The 16,394-nt window shown below is 43.7% G+C and overlaps 1 protein-coding gene across 6 annotated transcripts in view; it reads right to left on the bottom strand.

Moving 5' to 3' along the window:
• Positions 1–16,394, bottom strand: part of PTPRG (protein tyrosine phosphatase receptor type G) — a 725,147-nt gene that overhangs the window by 211,787 nt on the left and 496,966 nt on the right. The gene's annotated exons all lie outside the window — the stretch shown is intronic.

Below are 16,394 nucleotides of genomic sequence, written 5' to 3'. Positions count from 1 at the left end.
ATCTCCTAACCACGGCCGCACGGGTATCTCCTAACCAAGGCCGCACGGGTATCTCCTAACCACGGCCGCGCGGGTATCTCCTAACCAAGGCCGCGCGGGTATCTCCTAACCACGGCCGCGCGGGTATCTCCTAACCACGGCCGCGCGGGTATCTCCTAACCAAGGCCGCGCGGGTATCTCCTAACCAAGGCCGCGCGGGTATCTCCTAACCACGGCCGCGCGGGTATCTCCTAACCACGGCCGCGCGGGTATCTCCTAACCACGGCCGCGCGGGTATCTCCTAACCACGGCCGCACGGGTATCTCCTAACCACGGCCGCGCGGGTATCTCCTAACCAAGGCCGCGCGGGTATCTCCTAACCACGGCCGCGCGGGTATCTCCTAACCAAGGCCGCGCGGGTATCTCCTAACCACGGCCGCGCGGGTATCTCCTAACCAAGGCCGCGCGGGTATCTCCTAACCACGGCCGCGCGGGTATCTCCTAACCACGGCCGCGCGGGTATCTCCTAACCAAGGCCGCGCGGGTATCTCCTAACCAAGGCCGCGCGGGTATCTCCTAACCACGGCCGCGCGGGTATCTCCTAACCACGGCCGCGCGGGTATCTCCTAACCACGGCCGCGCGGGTATCTCCTAACCACGGCCGCACGGGTATCTCCTAACCACGGCCGCGCGGGTATCTCCTAACCACGGCCGCGCGGGTATCTCCTAACCACGGCCGCGCGGGTATCTCCTAACCACGGCCGCGCGGGTATCTCCTAACCAAGGCCGCGCGGGTATCTCCTAACCACGGCCGCGCGGGTATCTCCTAACCACGGCCGCGCGGGTATCTCCTAACCAAGGCCGCGCGGGTATCTCCTAACCAAGGCCGCGCGGGTATCTCCTAACCACGGCCGCGCGGGTATCTCCTAACCACGGCCGCGCGGGTATCTCCTAACCACGGCCGCACGGGTATCTCCTAACCACGGCCGCACGGGTATCTCCTAACCACGGCCGCGCGGGTATCTCCTAACCAAGGCCGCGCGGGTATCTCCTAACCACGGCCGCGCGGGTATCTCCTAACCAAGGCCGCACGGGTATCTCCTAACCACGGCCGCGCGGGTATCTCCTAACCAAGGCCGCGCGGGTATCTCCTAACCACGGCCGCGCGGGTATCTCCTAACCACGGCCGCGCGGGTATCTCCTAACCAAGGCCGCGCGGGTATCTCCTAACCAAGGCCGCGCGGGTATCTCCTAACCACGGCCGCGCGGGTATCTCCTAACCACGGCCGCACGGGTATCTCCTAACCACGGCCGCACGGGTATCTCCTAACCACGGCCGCACGGGTATCTCCTAACCACGGCCGCACGGGTATCTCCTAACCACGGCCGCACGGGTATCTCCTAACCACGGCCGCCCCAGAGCCCAGCAGAGCACCCGGCACACACTGGGCTACAAGGGATATTTGGTGAATGAGCACTGAAAGAGGTCAGCTTATTCTATATGCATAAGCTGCAAAGGTCTAGACAGTAACACTCTTCTTCCACTGAGAACGCAGGATAGTACATAATCCACTGTATTGGTGTAATGTCCCAATATTGCCTTTTGTATCCAGAAGAGCCATGGAAGTCGCCAGTTAGGTGACACCCAAACCAAGTTGCAAAAATCTCCTTTTACGCATCCTTCCTTTGCCTCAGTGTAGGCCGCACAGGGGATGCAGCTTTGGCATTCTCGAGAGCTGGTAGCATCGCTGCCTAACAGAGTTCCCGCTGACACCAAGACCGTCGGCTTAACAACTTGTGATGGTAAACACCGCTCTCACTTTGCTTTATCACCCAAGAATTTTTAAATGAAGGTTTTATAGCAAGGATGTAATTGAAGGCACGGTACTTTGCCGGGGATCCGGGCCGCTTTTACACATTTGCCCGACAGAAAAACGCTGTGCGACATTTCATCATTTATAAAGCCGGAGAGGGGAAGATGATTACGTTGGGGCTCTTCTGGTGATAAACGCACTGAAGGTGGATTTTCATTCTGTGGGGCAAAGGCAGCCCTGTGGATAGAAGTGCTCCTCTGCAGCGGGTCACAGCTTTTCTGAGCTAGGAACGTCAGAAAAAAAAAAAAAAAAAAAAGCCTCTTGGCAGAGAACACAGCCAGATGTGAGCAGAACTGCTCCTGGGCTTCCGAAAAGTTTCAGTAGCAGCCGAGGGGTCCACCAGCCAACGGAGAACGCCCTGAGCCACCCCAGTCTCACAAGACAAACAGCCTTCTCGGCCCAGTGCATGAGTGAGTTCTCAGCATCAGCGCTATAGATGGCCTCAGTGGGGACGTCGGGCTGGTGACGGGTGCGGGGGAGAGGGGCCTGGCTCGGCTCCTGAGATCTCTAGCAGGTGCTGCCAGTGCCTGGAACATCCTAGCAGAGAACATCCACAAGCTCGTACTGAAGCAGCCAGACTCAGGGAGCCGCGTGGCAGCAAGCATAAAAATCCAATGTTGAGCTCGGAGTGAGGTTCCACAGGCGGTCCATCAAAATCACATGCTTTAGAGGCAGGGAGTGGGAAACACACAGCTCTCACCACCTTAGCATCGTCCAAATGTTAAGAGAGCTGCTGGATGGAGAAGTGGCTCCAAAACACAAGCTTCCCCCAAAAGACTTTTGCTTAAAGTTCTCATTGCCTTATGTCCCGAGTACTGTCACCGGGGCACCCACCCCAAGGGCTGAGCAGAAACTCTTTGAGGATGCTGGTCCACACTCCTGGGAAGAAAAAGCAGGCGGATGGGGTTTCCAGAATGAAAGGAGCGGCATAAAACTCAGGTTGGAAGACAGGAAGAGCCTCCAGGGTAAAGAAGAATGGCTTCCAATCCTACCATTTTCGAGTCGTGTGACTTTGGGCAAATCATCCAGTGTGTCTGTTCCTTGGTCTCCTCATTTGTCGGTTAGGGATAGAAGTTCCTACTGCACAAGTTTGAGACATCAAAGGAGATAATGGGCACGGACTGGCCAGAGACACGTGAAACTTCCCTCCCTAATATGGTCAGTAATAGAAGGAGCAGGAGGTCGAACAGGGGAGACACACACCCACTCTCGCCTCTCCCATGTTCCCCCCGGGCTCACCAGAAGCAGGCATTTGCACCAACACAAATTTATTCAGAAGTGCTTGGGGAGAAGCTCCCTCTATTCCCTCTAATGCCCTGCTCCCAGCTCCCCTCCACTAGCCCCTCCCCAAGTCAGGGAAGCTCCCCTAAATACTGGGTCACTCAAAGGAAAAGCCAGCTCAGCCCTCCCCCCACCCCCCAGCTGTCTTCCCAGTTCCCCAAGCCACACCCTGGCCAGAGGGGACGCCCGGGCTTCCAGCCTCCAGCATCAAGCAGCCTTGACGGCCAAGCCAAGACCCCAGTCTACCCCTTGCGACTGGGTTAATGAGTCGGGTTGGCCTTGCTCTGCCCGTTCATCCTCTCCGCGGGGAGAAGCATGTAGACTCATGGGAGCCTCTGGCCCGGCCTCCTTCTTCAATCTGCCCATCACTAACAAATCTTACACCTGAGTTTCTTCTGGCTCAAACGAGGAGGTGGGAGAGATGACGAGGCTCCCCTACACCTATGAGAAAATCATCGTCTTGGGTAATAAGACAAAGTGGAGTCACCCACAGACAATGGCACTTCCTGAAACCGTTCACTACAAACTGAGAACAGAATCCAAGTGGGACGGGTGTCACCCTAAGAAGTGGAGGGAGGGAGGGCCATTGGGGCGTCAGCAGCAGAGAACACGCTCTCTCTAGAAAACGAGAACACCACCAAGTAAGGCCCAAATGAATCATCAGCTGCCTAAGCAGGGATGGGGGTGGGGGTGGACGACAATTCAGGGAACCCAAGGGAGCCCCGAGAGCCAGTCACTGGCTGTGCACTGCGCCTAAGAATCACATGAGCAAGGGCAAGGAGAAAGACCACTGCTCAGGCCACCTCCCAGACCAATGACATCTAAAACCTGGGAGTGGTACTCAGCACCAGGACGATTTAAAGCTTGCTCAGTGATCCCACTGTGCAGCCACTGTGGAGGACAGCTGTTCTCTGCTCTTGCCAAGCGCCAAGTTTAGAGAGGAAGAGGAAAAACAAATCACAGGTAACGTGTCACGACCCCAGCTCAGGGGAGAACGCCTTTCCTCTCTCACACGATGCAGGTTCTTCACTCTTCAAGCAAGCAGCGTAACTGTTGCTCTCGGTGACTAATTGTTGTCACTGCATACATGACGATACCTGCTATTGCTTAGATTATAATGAGAGCTCACATTTAGTGAGGACCTACTATGTGCCATGCACATGTTCGTTTCACCTGTATTCACTAATATAGACCTCACAACAACCCTCCAAGGCAGGTCTCTCATTATTTTCTCCATTTGCCAGATGAGAAAACTAGGAAAGAGAAAAGTGAAGTGAATTTGACTGAAGTTTACAACTACTGATGGGCAGAACTGGGACGTAAATAAGTGAGATGTAGAGTCTCTTTCTTTCATCAGGCAGACTCTTAAGTAATGGCTCTTGCTTGCATCCAATACCTCTGAGGTAAGCATTGAGACTGTAACACCAAATAAGCAAAGGTTCTTGTCTTAAAGAGCCTACATGGGTGTGTGTGTGTGTTTGTGTGTGTGTAGTCACCTCCTTGATGACAGGGTCCATGCTCTATTCAATTCTCTGGACATCATGCTGCCAACTGTACATGGGACACCATGCTGACTGCAGCTTTGCAAAGGGAATGAACAAAGAAGGCAATGGAATGACCACAAGAGAGAAGGAGGGAGGGAGGGGCATGTGTATGGGCTGACCACATCCCTTTAGACAAGGGGGGGACACAGAGTCACATTTGTCAAAATGCAGAAGAGGTAAGCATCTCCCACTCACAACTCAACCTTCGGCCCGCATCGAACACGGGGTCGGGTGAAATGAATGGCCAGCACAATCATTCACATGCCATAGTATTTAAAAATCTCGAACAATCACATCATTATTGCTGGCAGTGCCTCTAGCCAAGCAGACACTAATAAGAGACCTCATACAAGAGGATACACTTCCAGCACGAATAAAGCCACATAAAGGCTGACTGGTTTACAACTTTGACCCTGGACTGGAATTCCTTACTAGGAATTAAGCAATCACTTGGGGGAAGAGCTGATGGGGCCCTTTTGCTTGCAGAAGGCCTCCCCACCATGCACAGGCATCTGGTCCCGTGTCAATGTGCTACTTGTTTCTCTCCCAGCGGACTGGCTGCTCCAATTAAATACCTACTTCACCATCCAAGGTGTTACAACTAATTACCTTAGCTCCTCTTTAAAGTAGTAAGAGAGACGTGTAGATGCTCCTTGAGGAAATCTGAATTTGGTTATCTCCTCCTGAATTACTGAGTTACAGCACAAATAACAACACTTAGACTTCAGAACCTTGTCTCCCAGCCAAGGCAATCAGAGAGCTGAAGCACCCTCCACCAAAATGCAAGGAGACTGGGAAGATGGATATACTTGATGTACCCAAAGCAATATGATTATTTTAATGTATCTATTCTGGGCCAGGTTTTAAGATACAGGGAAGTAATCATTCAAAGTATTCCCTATTATTTTAGCATGTGAATTCCAGTTGTTCCTAATTATCAACGTCATCCAAATTCTTATTTACTTCTATTTGCTAAAATATCACAAATTTTGGAGTGGTTCATATTCTGGTCCATAGCACTTCCCTAGACATGATTTCATTTGAAGTTCACAACAAACCAATCAGATATCAATATCTCCATTTTACGGACAAAGCAATTTGAGTCAGCGAGGGAAGAAATAGATTTGTCCAAACAAATAGGCCAGTGAGTGGCAAATCTGAACTTTAGCGCAGAACTTTTCACTCCAAAATTCCAACCCTTACCAACGTCTTTCCTAGATGTTGATTTCACAATCAAAGGGAATCTAAGCATCAGAGGAAAGTTCTGGAATCAGAATCTCCTTCTCAGAGGACTGTTAGGAGCATTACATGAGATAATGTATGTAGAATGCTTGACAGACAGCCACTTGACCAGGATCCACAGCTATCACCCACTGTTTTCTTAAAATTATTGTTTATATTCACAGAGAATTGGAAATTGGAAATCTCTTTTTAGAAGTCTTGGGATTTTACCTGTCTGAACTATTTTAGTGGGATAAGGACATCTTTTACCTGTACAATACAAAATAGAGAAGAACCAAAGCTATAAAGTGATTGCCATTAAAAAAAAAAAAAAAAAAAAAAGAGGGTAGCCAGGTCAACAAGTTTGGATGTGGTCCTAAACATTCATTTCCCTTCCTGAATGATCTAGGAATTGGCTTTGTATTAGTTAGCTGCTTGCATTTCTGAGACATCTGGCGCTAAACCTTATAATCAGTTCAGTTAAAAAACAAAAACAAAAACAGAACTAGTGTCTGGCAGCCACCATTGGAGAGTGCCTAAAAATAGAAATAATTTACTGAAACCTCATTAGAATGGTGCTCAAGGATGCCAAGCTGCGGGGAAAACACTGCAGAAAGTTGAGTAAGACCTCAGGATTACAGCTCAAGAAGTCCCAGAAATGGAATTATCTAAGAGTCCAAACTGGGTATCATTTCAGAGATAGAGATTTTCATTTCATTATATGTGGTTCACACTGGTGTGATTTTAGGAACACCCTCTCCAAACACATATATATCATATGTAAGAATTCTCTGTTAGAACCAAAAGATTGATATCAAATGAATACTACATAAAACTGGTCGATAATACCCAGTTGATACAGAGAGATTAAGCAGTCCCTCTCACTGCAATGCTATCTATAGTACTGTTGTGCCTAATTAATGCTTTCGTAATTAGGTAATCCCAGCTTACCTCAACTTTGGACAAACCGAATACCAAATAAGCACGATCTAAATTAATTAGCTCTACTTATGATTTTATATACAGCTACCTAGGAATTTGCACGCACATAATCATCACATAACTTAATACATATTCAGAGAATGCAAAGGGCTAAGAAAAACAGAATCTGCTGTATAAACCTGTCCAGACAAGGCAATCCATAGGTACGTTTTATGACTCGCACAAAACCCAAAACAGGGGGATTCAATGCTACTATTTTTCTCAAAAGACAGCTAGGCAGTCCTAATAAAGAAATAATGGGAATATTACTCAGCCATAAAAAAAGAATGAAATAATGCCATTTGTAGTGACATGGATGGACCCAGAGTTTGTCATACCGAGTGAAGCAAGTCACACAGAGAAAGACAAGTATCATATGATATCGCTTATATGTGGAATCTAAAAAAGGTACAAATGAACTTCTCTACAAAACAGAAGTAGAGTTACAGATGTAGAAAACAAACTCATGGTTACCGGAGGTAGGGGGGAGGGATAAATTGGGAGATGGGAATTGACATATACACATTACTATATATAAAATAGATAACCAATAAGGACAGGGAACTCTACCCAATACTCTGCAATGGCCTATATGGGAAAAGAATCTAAAAAAGAGTGGATACATGTACATGTATAACAGATTCACTTTGCTGTACACCTGAAACTAACACAACATTGTAAATCAACTACCTTCCAATAAAAAGAAAAAAAAAAAGGAAATAACATACGCCGCCCCCCCCCCCAATACTGTGCCTTTTACTGTACCACATTTGGTCGCTTACTTTTTGCAAGTAAAAGGTAGGAGGGTTAAAGTATTACGGAAGTTCTCCCAATAATCTCTCCTTCACAAACCACAGGAGTGCATTCCTGAAAAATACCAGAGTTGACCAAACAGTGTTAACAAGGTCGAGGTGTTAAGAGGAAGAGATGGATACAGAAGGAATCAGGAAAAGCCTCACGTAAATAAAATTAAGTTTCTTCCTGGTTTGTTATCACATCATGTAAGAGTAATTGAATGGATCTCCACCAAATACGAAGGATCTGTGCAGACCAGTCTGTCTTTAAATTTAATGCCTGTGGTGTACAGGATATGTGCTTTGGGAGTACAGGTCAAAGGTACACTCAAGATGGGCAGACATCATCCAGAACACATTGAGAAACAAAAGCTCTGGGTTTCAGACAAGTACACACGTACCATATATATTAAGATGCTATAGACAAAGAAAGCAAACAAACGGTAGTTTTAATGTAAACCCTGAATACAAAAGAGAATTGCAAGCTTCTCATTCGGGCAACTCAATGTATCAGCACCACAGGTGAGTAACATCGGGATTCATCCAGCTCAAGATAGTTCAGCATTCCTCTGGGACAATGCCTAGATGGCCAAGGAATAAAAAGCTTTCGAGAGGGAAGCCATAGCAAGCCTCTAAAACAAAACCAGCATTAACAGCTTTAAAATCCTATCCTGGGAAAATACTTCTACAACACCATGGGAACGAGACAGTGCTGTGATTTGCAGAGGCAGATTCTCCTATAACCTCCACCAGGGAGTTTCCCTGATCTCTGAGTTTTTCAAACCAGTTCCCACTGATTTCTAGTTCAAAGGCACACGCACCTGCTCTTACCTTTGTTTACTTTTCTAGGTCTAATTGAGTATTCTATTAAAATGGTGCTTGTTTCAAAAATCATTGCAGCATCTGGGAACAAATATCCCCATGGGCTCTTTAATTTAAGGGGGCCGCCAAGGTGAAGCAGAAATAACTAGAAACGGGTTGATTTAAATATTTTAGCATATAAGTCTTTATGCCTTATCTTAGAATCCAGTTGACTAAACCTTGGCTGGCCAGAGACTAGGGGACTAGGGGAATTCTCAGGTATGGGATGATTTAGTTATTCCTGTGGCCATCAGCTAGCAGGATAACCCAAATAGCCCTCCCAGCCCACATCTATTGAGATCAAAACCTTCTGGGGTGCTCAAACCAAGCAGGGTTTCTCAATGTCAGCACTGACTTTTTGGGCCAGATAATTTTGTGTCATGGAGGGCTGTCTTGAGCATTGTAGAATTTTGAGCAGCACCCCTAGTCTCTATACACTAGATGCCAGTAGCGCCACTACCCCAGTGTGACAACCCAAAGTATCTCCAGACATGGCCTCATGGCCTCTGGGAGCAAAATCCCCTGCACTCTTCCCCATAAGAACCACTGCCATTAAAAAAGTTAATAAATGACTGTTTAAATCTTAACCCTGTTCACTCACAGCGTCCTCATCCAACCACACCATTCATTCAATACTCTTTATAGCTTTTTTATAAAAGGGAGGAAGCAAAAGAAAAAACACTGTCATCAAATCTATAAAATAATCAGAGGCACAGAGTCTAAGGGAATTCAGAATAGGATAAAAGGTTTTAATTATGGGCAAAAAGAATAAGAACACAATTTTTAGTTACAAGAAAATAACTGTTCGGGTACCAGCAAAATTAAGAGGGGTCCTGAAGCACATATATACACGTGACAATAACTGGAACCAAGGATACATACTTCTTTCTCTACCTTCTCCAACAGAAGAGCCAACTTTTCTGATTCAGTTTTCCACTAAGAGCACAGACCCTGGAGGTATCCTACTGCTGTTGAAATAGTCGCTCGAACATTTATTGGCTGATGTGATCTTGGGTAATTTATATTGAAAAAAGTTGCATGCCTCACCTTGTGCATTTGTAAAATGGACATAATGACACCTTGAGGGGGTCCCAGTGAAGATTAAATAAGATGTTTAATGTGGGTGCTTCATTTTAGCATTTTACATGCAAAAAATGGTAACTTTTGTTAGTACTGTTTGTATTCTATTTAGAAGCATCTTTTCAATTAGTTTATCTAAAGGAAAAGGAGAGGAGAGTTGTCACTAGCTTCTAACCTTGGGATGCAAAGTGCTTTGTGTGTAGCCTTCTCCCAAGATAACTAATTAGCTGAGGCATCTACTAGATTATACTTCTGGAAGACCAAAGCTAAGAAAAATGAGACAACCGGATTGGGAGTCACAAAACTAGAATTCTTGGCTTAGTAGATTTCAAGGAGCTACGGGACCATGGTCAACCACTTAACTCTCAGACAGCCAGTCTCACTTCTGTCATTTTAATGGGATCACTATAGAGTTCCTAGTATTTTATCTGAGACTATGACAATCAGATTCAAAGACTTATATTAGAACTAATGGCCAAAACAACTAAATTCTAAACTAAATGACAGATTCTAAACTATCATTTAGTGATGTACAAAGGCAAAGTACTTGGTAACTGTCCTTGAAGTACAGTGATTTAATTAAAGAAGATTTTCACATGGTCTTTTTCAAAGTCTCTTAATTATGTAATGCTTCGCCAATTATAGTCCTCTGTAATGCCCACTAAGAGGAAATTTGAATTACAGGCCATTGGAAGACAGGAGATGTACTGAAAACACCTGATAGGCTACAAATTCAATGTCGTACATCCACAGATCTGTTCTAAAATTGCACCCGAACATTAAAGATGACTCTGGCCTTCACTTAGTGGTAAGTCCTATGAAATCAATTAGCTGTTAAAATAGTTTAATTGGAACATATGTATTTTAATTTTTGTGTGTGTATAAAAACAAAGTCTTCTTAATCAGCCCAAAACATTCTGAAATTACACTTCTAGGTAATGTAGTGAAAGAATTGAACTTATAACTAGATAAAACCAGGATGTGGAAAATGTGAGAAGGACGATATTCAAACAGCAGCAACCGGAAAGGAATAAATTAAGAATCATATTAGTTTACTTCAATTATCCCAAAAAGCAGTCTAAGAAGGAAGTTGTAAAAACCAATCACGACTCCCCAACACAAACTCACATAGTCTCCGACTCAAAAACGGTTCTTGTTTTTTTTTTTTTTCCCCTGTGGGTGTTTGGTAGTGGGTATAACTACTATTTATTTTCTTTTTTCTTTCCTCCCACTCTCCCTCCTTCCTTTCATCCCTTCCTCCTCCTCCTTCTTCTTCTTTCTCTCTCCGCACCTTTCCTTCCCTCCCCCCTTTATTCTATGGAGTAGAGGCCCTTGTTGCCAACAGGACCAGTCAGGAGTTAAAAAAAAAATGCGAACTATCTCCAGCCATGATAGAAAATGTGTTCTTCATTAAAGAAAAAGATTCCTTATGATGGTTTTAAGAATGAAAAGATGACTTTAGGTCACCATAAATAAAAAGGATGATTTATACTTTAAGAGTGGTGTTTTGCTTTGTAGAAAAATGGGAGGAAAAAGAAAAATGGAGGAGAGTCCAGTTTTAAAACTCATAAATAGGAAATTCATACCCTTAAAATGAAATATTTATCATTTTGAAATTATACAGATCTATAAAGATATAATTCTTATACTCTTGATATTTTATTTACCTGACTTGATCTGTCCTCCCCTATCTCCCAATGACAAAATGATGTTACAATTTTTTTTTTAATTTATTTATCGTATTTATTTATTTTTGGCCGTGTTGGGTCTTTGTTGCTGCACGCGGGCTTTCTCTAGTTGCAGAGAGCGGGGGCTACTCTTTGTTGTGGTGCGCAGGCTTCTCATTGCGATGGCTTCTCTTGTTGAGGAGCACGGGCTCTAGGCTCACAGGCTTCAGTAGTTGCGGCATGCAGGCTCAGTAGTTGTGGCTCGCGGGCTCTAGAGCACAGGCTCGGTAGTTGTGGCACACGATCTCAGTTGCTCCATGGCATGTGGGATCTTCCCGGACCAGGGCTCGAACCCGTGTCCCCTGCATTGGCAGGCAGATTCTTAACCACTGTGTCACCAGGGAAGTCCCCAAATGATGCTACTATTAAAGAAAGAATTCAAAGGCCAACTCTTTTCAAAACTTATAGTTCTCTAACTACTTTGAGGGCAGGCTACAGTTCTAAGGATACATTTGCAATGTTCATGAATAATGGCACAAAGAAGGTGCTTAACATATTGCAGAATGAGCAAATGACTTAGCATAAGCAAGGACACAGCAAGAGCAAGAAAAAGCAAAAAAACATAAATACAGATGCACTGAAATATATAGAAACTAACCCTAGGAAGGAAATGCTCAAGAAAAAGACAGAGGCAAGCTAGAATGAAAAATAGCAGAATAATCCGAAAAAGCTTCTCCACCCACAGTCTACTGAGATGAAACCATTTTGGTGGGAAACTTCATAAAAACATTCTCAGACATAGATATAGCCAGATATTCTTGGCACTAACACACTCCTTTAAGGCCTCTGAATGCACTACACCTTTAAGAAGTTTCAAGCCCTGACGCTTTTTCCCACCTATAGGCATAAGCAGAGATACAGTCCTTTAAAAGCATGTTAGACCCAATGGAACCCCCGGGCAAAGCCCCATCCTCAATGGATCAGGAGTCTGAGAAACTTCATGTTCAATGTCCTTCACCATCTCAAAAGCCTTATACTTCTGTACAACCACCACCTTTCTTAGCTGAAGCTTACACAGCCACCTAGACATATCCTTCCTTTTCCAAAGCCCAAATCATTAATCTCATGGCGGGATCCTGAAAGGTTTCCTGTAACTTAGTCCTACTCAGTACATATATCCTGAACAACAACTGAGGTCAAGACACTGATGTGAGAGCTAGGGAAAGGTGGATGGTGGGATACAGGGAGAAGAGGAACAAGACATGGACCTCCACCTCCGAAAGTCTGTATTCTAGTATTCTCAGGTCCTACACTCCCTAGTGCCTGTTTCTAATACTCCTTAGCTACCATGTTATCAGCTTGTTCCTTTCCAATCAAGACTGTAGGGCCTAAATATGTTTCCACTGAGTTCAGCTAAGTAATTGTACAATCAAGCCACAGTGGAAGTCACTTGCAAGAGATGCCGGTGATGAGTAAGTGAACACTCCTAGTCCTCAATGATCTCACAGTACAGAGGCTGAAGAAAGCAAGTAAAATAACAGCTTGAATGCAAGATGGAATGCTAAGAGAAATAGGGGGTTAAAGGAAGGACAAATCACATCTCCCTTTGGTGGGGGGAGGGCAGGTGAGATCCAGGGAAGTGGAGAAAAAGGCATCCTTGCCGGCCCTGGGTGAGTCATCAAGAGCTCCTCCTGCCTTCTCAACATCTATAAATAATCCCAGGTGCTGCCATTTCATTTAATTACTAAGCCTCTCCAGATGGAGAAAAATAATTAAGCAGTCTGTACCACCAACATGATATAAAGAATACATTAGCAACTTTTGAAACATTTGAGTTTTGAAGTTTGCTTGCAACAATGAAGGAAGGGCAGAAGTGAAGAAGGCCCAAATGACTGAGTGACAGACATTAGAGAAAACCAAATGACAGCAGTCAGATAGTGGGTAGAAATTTAAATAGGAAAAAAGCAAATACTTGTGCAAAGGGGCTCAATCCTCCCAGAAGAAGCAGAACCGATAACACTAAATGAAGAAGCCTCAATGGAGTTGGTGAAGATAAGTTGTCAAAAAGAAATACTTTAAGACAACCTAAAAATCAATTTATTTATTTCTTAAATGTACAAAAAATATGCTGTTGACTGGGCCTCTGGATGCAGACGTGATAAAAATTTTATGTTTGTGTCTGATGCAAAGATTCAGAAGTGATTAAACCCAAAAGGGTCTATCAAGGAAACTGGAAAGAAAACCACTCGAGAAAAGTTTCTAAATATAGATGCTCTTAAAGAATCATGCATTTATAATTCTAAAGTTCAATGGAATCAGGAAATCAATAAAAATAAAATTTCTGGCATTCAAATAACAGTGGCAACTGGGTAGTAAAACACCTGAGGTTTCCTCCCCGTAACATGTTCAAAGATAATCATGTGCTTCCTCAAAAAAAAAAAAAAAAAAAAAAAAAAAAACCCACAAAAATCAAACCTATAAAACCACAGTAATCAAAATTATAAAAAGTTTGGGGATCCCAAACTTCTATGAGCATCAGACTGAAAGCCATTAATAAGGGTGCACAGTTCAAAGACATTTTGATGCTGGTGGGAAAATGGAGGGACGTGTTCCAAAAGGAATGATGAAGAAACAGATTGGAAGAAAGAAAAACCAAATCAGAACACAATTCCGAGGGCGATCATAGAAGATTCTTGATCTAAAAAAATATAGGTCAAATGGTAGTTCTATTTTTAGTTTTTGAGGGAACCTCCATACTGGTCTCCATAGTGGTTGTACCAATTTACATTCCCACCAACAGTGTAGGAGGGTTCCCTTTTCCCCACACCCTCTCCAGCATTTATTGTTTGTACAAATGGACTTATTTACAAAACAGAAGTAGAGTCACAGATGTAGAAAACAAATTTATGGTTACTAGGGGTAAGGGGGGTAGGGATAAATTGGGAGATTGGGATTGACATATACACACTATGTATAGCACAGGGAACTCTTCTCAATACTCTGCAATGGCCTATATGGTAAAAGAACCTAAAAATAAAAAAAGAGCGGATATATGCATATGTATAACTGATTCACTTTGCTGTACACCTGAAACTAACACAACATTGTAAATCAACTATACTCCAAAATATATTAAAAGAAAAGAATTTAGGTCAAGTTAAAGGTAAAGGTCAATCCGAGGATTGAGTACTCTCTGCTTTATACAGATGGTCCCTAACTTATGATTTTTTTGACTTTATGATGGTGTGAAAGTGACACACATTACTTCAGATTTTGATCTTTTCCTGGGCTAGCGATATGGTGAGATACTCTCTCCTGACACTGGGCAGGGCAGTGAGCCGAAGCTCCCAGTCAGCTACTGGATCACAAGGGTAAACAACCAATACTCGTACAACCATTCTGTACCCAACCATTCTGTTTTTCCCTTTCAGTAGAGTATTCAGTAAATTCCATGGGACAGTCAAAACTTCATGTTGTGTTAGACTTTTTGTTAAAATAATAGGCTTTGTGTTAGATAACTGTGCCCAACTGCAGGCTAATACAAGTGTTCTGAGCACGTTTAAGGGAGGCTGGGCTAAGCTATGACGTTCGGTAACTTGGGTGTATTAAATGCATTTTCCACTTAAGATATTTTAAACTTACGATGGGTGTATTAGGATGTAATCCCAACTTAAGTCGACAAAGATTTGTAACCTTAAATCAAAGCTATTTAAATCTTTTTGAGTTATTTTCAAAGCAAAGCATCCTTCGACAAATTGCCTTATCATTCCACTGTCATTTCAACTGTCCTATAAATCTAGGTTTTCATTTCTTACTTCTTCAAACAGATAACCCAAGTAGAGTGTTATCAGAATAATATATTAAGAGAGCATTTTAATAACTTTTGGCATTTACATTTCTACAGGAATTCAAATCAGGCTAACTAGTATAGTGGACATTCTATTTTAACGAACAGAAAATAATTAACTTGTACTAATATAAATTAGCTAAACAAGCATTTATTTATTCTCTTTAGTGGTTTAACAACAAATATCTCCATCCCTCGCCAATTTCATGTTTGAACTTCTTTATTTTAAAAATCCTTTAAAATCAGACTTTCCCCTTCCTTTCCCCTATATCTTCCAGAAGGCTGCTAGTCTAAAGGTGTGTGAACTAGAATAAAGGTGTTCCTTCCTCGAGATGCATTACTAACATATGTTGGAAAACTGTAATAAATATTGCAGTCAGGAGTAGCTATGAAGTGAATGCGCCTTCTAGCACTGTGTGGGCCCAAACGCGTAAAACCATGTGGGGCTGCCATGATTTGTTTTCTTCCATACCTGGAGGCGATCCTTCCTTTACCAGTGTTCACACAAAGCACTCAGGGGAAACCTGGCTCACTATATTTCAGCACTGAGACTGACCTTCAACTCTGTCTGTAACCAAAAGATGTCAGGCACTAGTCAAAGTTACTGGGGTCTAGGTTGGAGTCATGATCTCAAGGTCATGTTGACAGGAAGTCATGAAGAAAACCGCCTAGAGGCTGTGTTGTCATGGGAATTCACACCCCCTCCAAAGGAGACAGAGAGTCACTACTCAGATCTTGATTACTGCAACATCATTAGGAAATTTTATGTAAAATCTTCCATATTTAACTGAAGAAAATAATTGTAAACACTATGTAGCACCCATAATCATGCCCATGAGCCACAACAGGACCACCTGCAGGCAACCTATCCTCTCAGCCAATATATGGTTCCCTGGTCGACCATGTGTCTGCTAGGTTTGTGTTTGCTTTGGTGTTTTGGAAACATAAGAACCTCATCATATCTAATCACAGCAAAGGCAGTGAGAGAGCCAAAACAACCCAGCATAATAGGCACATGATCCAGAAGAAAAAAGAAACAAAGATAATGAAAAATGGAAAGTGTTAGAAAATTATTCTAGTGTGTGGAGTAAGTTGGCATCAAAGCTACAGCAACTCTAGAGAAATTAGCCTTGCCTAGACATGCACTTGTAGGTCATTCACATCCTATCACTCTGGAAAATGAATATGTGAGTTTATGAGCACCAAGTCAGACCACAGCCTTTTACAAGTGGAAAAGTTTCTCTACTTATGTCTTTCTAGCCATT

The sequence above is a fragment of the Balaenoptera physalus genome (assembly GCF_965194825.1).
Source record: "Balaenoptera physalus genome assembly, chromosome: 11".
Taxonomy (NCBI): Eukaryota; Metazoa; Chordata; class Mammalia; order Artiodactyla; family Balaenopteridae; genus Balaenoptera; species Balaenoptera physalus.
This window is presented reverse-complemented; position numbering and strand designations above follow the sequence as displayed.